Source organism: Terrapene carolina, unplaced genomic scaffold (genome assembly GCF_002925995.2).
Source record: "Terrapene carolina triunguis isolate 2854851 unplaced genomic scaffold, T_m_triunguis-2.0 Scaffold227, whole genome shotgun sequence".
Taxonomy (NCBI): Eukaryota; Metazoa; Chordata; order Testudines; family Emydidae; genus Terrapene; species Terrapene triunguis.
Genome location: NW_020664578.1, coordinates 2,763,789 through 2,769,460, shown reverse-complemented (window position 1 = coordinate 2,769,460; position 5,672 = coordinate 2,763,789).

Here is a 5,672-nt window from a genome sequence, read left to right as displayed (position 1 = left end):
CACGAAAGCTTATGCCCAAATAAATCTGTTAGTCTTTAAGGTGCCACCAGACTCCTTGTTGTTTTGGCCTACTTTAAGGTGCTTATACACTGCCGGAGCCCTGTAAAGGGGCCTTAAGGTTAAATGGGAATCCAGCCGAGTGTCTGAGTGGCACAGAGCTCTGTCGTCTGCTGTCCAACATAACAAACTTGCTATCAATCCGTGAAGCTGTACTTCCATTGTGCTCAGGGCCACCCCGCTCTCTGGACTGCCGTGACTCTCAGCCAGCATAAAAGAGAAGGGTTTATTGTATGTCTGAACACAGCACAGGCCGTTCTCAGGGCTCGCAAGCCTAGAACGTCACAGCGCAGTCCAATTGAGTCTGTCTAGCAGGGGATGTGGAAAACTCCCAACGGGGGTAGTGAGTTACCAGAAACAGGGTTTAAGAGGGCTGAGGCTTTGTCCCGAGGCGGGGAAACTGAGGCACAGCCAACGAGGGCTGGACCCCAAACCCAGCAGCTGAATTCCAGACCGAGCAGCAGAAGGATCCCTCCTTGAAGAAACTGAGGGCCCTTGCGGGCCACAGTGTCGGAAGACCCTGTGGGCGGACTGCAGGAAAAGATCCCTGTGGGAGAAGGGGTCTGGTACCTGGAAAAGGGCACCCTGAGGGAAAATTGAACCTTGGGGAATCAAGAACTAGTGGTCCTCCAGAAGTATCCCCAGCGGCTGTTGTACCTTATTAAACTCATCTCCCCCTTCATCGTTTGTTGCCTTAGTACAGCATATAACAGCTTGATCTTTGACAATTGCCGAGCACTCACAAATTGTAGTGAAATCTGCAGGGGCTGCAGCTGCTCAGCACCTTTAAAAATTAGTCCATGAGGGTATGAAACCACCTTTGGAGGCAGCTGGTATCTCCATTTTTCATATGGGTAAACTGAGGCACAGAAAGATGTGACTTTCCCCAACGTACCCAGCAAGGCAGTGGCAAAGTTGGGACTAGAACCTAGGAGTCCTGACTCCCTGCCCTTTACTTAAGCCACTAAATAATCCTTTCTACCATCTGTGCATCCTGACAAAGATACTTTATAGAATGATCCGTCAAATATCTAATGACCCATCGTTTGCAAAACCTAATTTCTCTGAATGGAACAGAGTGGTCATTTTAACAGATCAAAGTAGATCAAGTTTTGTTAGTTCGCAAGTCAAGACGGTTCCTCCAATTGCTGGTGCCAGAGACTCCCAGTCGAGATGTGAAAACCCAGCTGTTTGGTCAGCTTCTGACCTAATCACTGCGGTAGTAGGTTCTTAGCTGACCATTTTCTTGGTGCTACATGAGTCAGAATGGACTCCAGCTCGCTCTCCCGCAGCTGTATTCGCTCCTGCTAAGCTCGCAGAAGGGAGATCTTTCTTTTCATCAGCGATGGGAACTCCATACGTTCAGGAAGCAGAGATCTGAGTAACTGGGGGCCATTTTTATGTAGACCCCCTTTCAGCAGGCACTGCTCCTTAATTGTCTCACTTTTAACGCGTAGTCTTTCTGTATTCTAGAACCCCAGCTGTTTACCTTATCTCAGGGCTTCTCAACCTGGAGTTTGTGAGCAGATGTCAAGGGGTTGTGGCCAGGCTGCCCTTCCCTGGTGCTAAAAGGGATGGAATGGATGGATCCCAGTATGGAAAAGGTTGAGAACCACTGCCTGCCCTGGTGAAGAAAAACCCTGGCTGTGCACGTACATACACAAATATTCATTCACCCGGGTAACTTGGATTTTAGCTGCCTTGCACTATGATAAGCTATAGCAAGAGAAAACTGACGGCTTGTTAGCCAAACAAATAGCAAGGGGGTTATAAGAGGAAGTGGGCTCCAGACTTTCAGTTGGGTCACAGCTCTGCCACCGCCTGCAAAATGAAGATGTTTTAAATTGTCCAGGTAAAATGTAAGTAGAGTTGTCTCTATGTGGATATCTGTGACCCGTATGCATTATGCAGGTGCTAATCTCAGTCTGAGTACAGAGCCCGTAGAGGATCACATATCAGTAAGAATAATTTAGCTGTTAAGTGCCATTGTTGCATATTGTTAGATGTTGCTCTGACACTTCCCAACGTTGGTGAAGGAGAGAGTAGATCGAACATAAATCAGTTAAATGGGTCGGGGTTATGCTAAGTAAAAATATCACTGTAAATTGTTTTCAGACTATTAACACACGCTTCTGCCACTAGCAAACCCAGCCGCCAGCAGCTTCTTTATACGGTTAACATGAAGGTTTTGACATTTTAGAGCAATATTCTTAAGTTTCTTGAAGCTTAAAATGTACAATAGACAGCCGCAAAGTGTCTCTAACAATCACGTTGTCAGTTTGATGTAAATATGGTACAATTAACTTGTAAATAGTTTAAAAAGAGAGACAAGGGGGGAGAGGTAATATCTTTTATTGGACCAGCTTTTGGTGAAAGAGACAAACTTTCATGCTTACACCGAGCTCTTCCTCAGGTTTAAGATGACACAGGGCAGTTTGCAAACTAATGAATTAAAAAGCAAAGCTGCTGCTATTTTCTTGTCATCTTGTGTCTCTTAACTTGCAACAGATGTTTCTTTTGGGGGAGGCAGCATTCACATGGTAACTTACAAGGGCAAGGAGGATTGGAGCCATTACAGCGGAGTTCCAGTTGGGAGCGCGGTTTGGACATAAGAACGGCCATACTGGGTCAGACCAAAGGTCCATCTAGCCCAGTATCCTGTCTTCTGACAGTGGCCAATACCAGGTGCCCCAGAGGGAAGGAAGAGAACAGGTAATCATCAAGTGATCCATCCCCTGTCGTCCATTCCCAGCTTCTGGCAAACAGAGGCTAGGGACACCATCCCTGCCCATCCTGGCTAATAGCCATTGATGGACCTGTCCTCCATGAACTTATCTAGTGCTTTTTTTGAACGCTGTTAGAGTCTTGGCCTTCAGAACATCCTCTGGCAAAGAGTTCCACAGACTGACTCTGCGTTGTGTGAAGCAATACTTCCTTTTGTTTGTTTAAAACCTGCTGCCTATTAATTTCATTTGGTGACCCCTAGTTCTTGTGTTATGAGAAGGAGTAAATAACACTTCCTTGTTTACTTTCTCCACAACAGTCATGATTTTATAGACCGCTGTCATATCCCCCCTTAGTCATCTTTTTTCCAAGGTGAAAAGTCCCAGTCTTACTAATCTCTCCTCATGCATACAGCTGAGTCCATTCCAAAGGCAAAACATTGGCTATTCATAAATCTTATGTGAGCTATGGATAAAAGTCCTCCGATGGCAGAGATGATCAGACTTTGCACTGACGTTGCAAAGCTGGTATGGTCCAGCAGATTGGCCACTGGACTGGAGCTCATGAGAACTAGAGAGAGGAAAAGGAGGCAAAGAGAAGGGCAGTGACTTGTTCACAACTGCAGCAAGTCAGTGGCAGAGCATACCCAGTGAGTCGGGCACTGGACTGGGCATGGCATTCACCACCTGTTGCCACTGTTCCTTAGAAAAATCGCTTCTGATGTACTGTCTGAGAGGCTCAACTAATTCAGCAAAGGGGCATTTGGATTTTTGCTGGCATTTTTGAGGCGGCTTTGAGATGACGTGAAATAAGCTGTTCTGATAGGTGGCTCTGTGCAGTCATGCGGCCAGGGCCCTGCCTTCGTAGGGGGGTGGATACCAGCCAGGAGTGGAAGGTTGGAGACTGGAGTTGTCCGGGTCCCACCAGGGCAGTGTTGGTCATGGAGTCCAACTTGCCACAATGATGACTGGAGCTCCAAGCTGCTGCACTGCATTCGGCAGGTGCAATATTTAGGACCTGGGTAGATATCCATGAGGTTGGAGCACCAGCACCGCACGAGTGGCCGGCAAGCTGAGAAGAGGTACGACTCTTGACTGGATTTTAATTCGTGTCTTCTCGATGTGTTGGCAAAAGGACCCAGAGCAGTCAAGCTTTATCCCCAGATACGTAGGTTACGGTTCAAAAACGATGGCGGATAGGCGAAGGGGCCCACAAAATAACAAACCCGTCTTCCCAGTGTCCCTCCAGGCATCACCCTGAATCCGTTCCTAATTAGGCTGTTTTGCAGACTTCCCGTAGCAGCGACGTCTCTGCAGATGACCTCCGAGAGAGATTTGACACGGGGGCGAGCGCTAACCGCCGGAACGCATCGAGTTCACATGAGCGTGTGTCAGGGCTCATCTCCCTTTGCAAACAAAGGCTCCGTAATCTGGCTGCTTTGTGCCATGTGGGAATGAAACCTATCCCTCCCCCCCCCAACCTCATTGTGGGGTTCTCCCCATGGAAAAGGGGGGACTCTGACCCCAAATTCTACCCTGCTCTCCTGTATAGCTGAATATGCAGAGAAAATGTTAATGAGCTCTTAGCTGGCTGCATATAAATCTAACCCCGTGTATCACTTCAGATGTATTTGATGCTCTGCTCTTTATTTCAACTTGAGGTTCTGCGCACAATACAGCAGCACAGCTATGGAGCTGCAGGTGCTGCCTACGTTGACAGGGTTTTTCCATCGGTGCAGGTAACCCGCCTCCCCAAGAGGCAGTAGATAGGTTAATGGAAGAATTCATCCGTCAAACTAGCTGCATCTACACTGTGGATTAGGTCGCCCTAACAACGTCGCACAGGGCATGACACTTTTCACAGCTGAGAGCTCCTCTTTTGTCATAAAGGGCAGCTTGTTCTGGGGGGGGAGGGGAGTGATACCAGGAGACGCAACCAACAAGCAGTTCTAAGCGCTAGCCTGCTGCGCACTCAGGGTACGTCTACATTGCAAGGGGAGGAGTGATAGTAGCACAGGTAGGCATGCCCGTGCCAGCTTGAATGTAGCTAGCACCGGGTAACAATAGCGGTGTAGCACATGGCAGCATGGGTGAGTCACCCGAGTACAAGCTCGCTGGCGAGCCTGGGTTTGTACGTGGGTTTCTAGCCTCTGCTACCATGTTGACTACTGTTAGCCACGCTAGCTGGATGAAAGCTGACACACGGGTATGCCTAGGGCATGCTGCAGTGACACCTCCCAGTTGCAATGCAGACATACCTTACGTGTGGGGTAGATTTACACAGCAGCTTTCCGTGACCGAAGTGTTCGTCTAGAGAAAAACCCCTCAGTGAAATTGTGCCAACCTCCCTTGGTTTTCATCTAGAAGCCACGCATTGCTCTCTGGATCCATTTGGAGCCGGGCTTTGATGGGGGGACGCAAGATTATCTCGTTGACAAAAGTTGAGTTTCAAGCTTAGTACCTCCTTGGGCACCAGGTTCGTTCCCCGTGATGCCGCGTTCCCCGTTTGGGGCTTTCTTCTTGGAGAACTTGGTCCTGAAAGACTCTTGAGTTTGGCTGTTGGGTTCCCCCCCCCCCCCCCCCCCCCAAGCTGTTTAAAACTATGAATGTGGCCCTGGGCTAATCTGATCCAGTCTATTAATCTTCGTTGAGGCTGGAATTCCGCTCGACAATCAATTAAAGCCATCAAAGGCGAAGGGGTGGAGACTTCTCCAACATAAAAGCTGCTCAGTGGGAACTTTTTCCCCACTGGTTGGTTTCTAGGGAGCCTCATCGTACTGCAGGACGGCTGGTTCCAGTGTTCTCCATTCCCCCATACTTGCTGAGTGGGAAGCATGGCTTTAAAGAATGTAAGTAGATTTCATCATATTCATTCTCTTACCCCGGCCCATC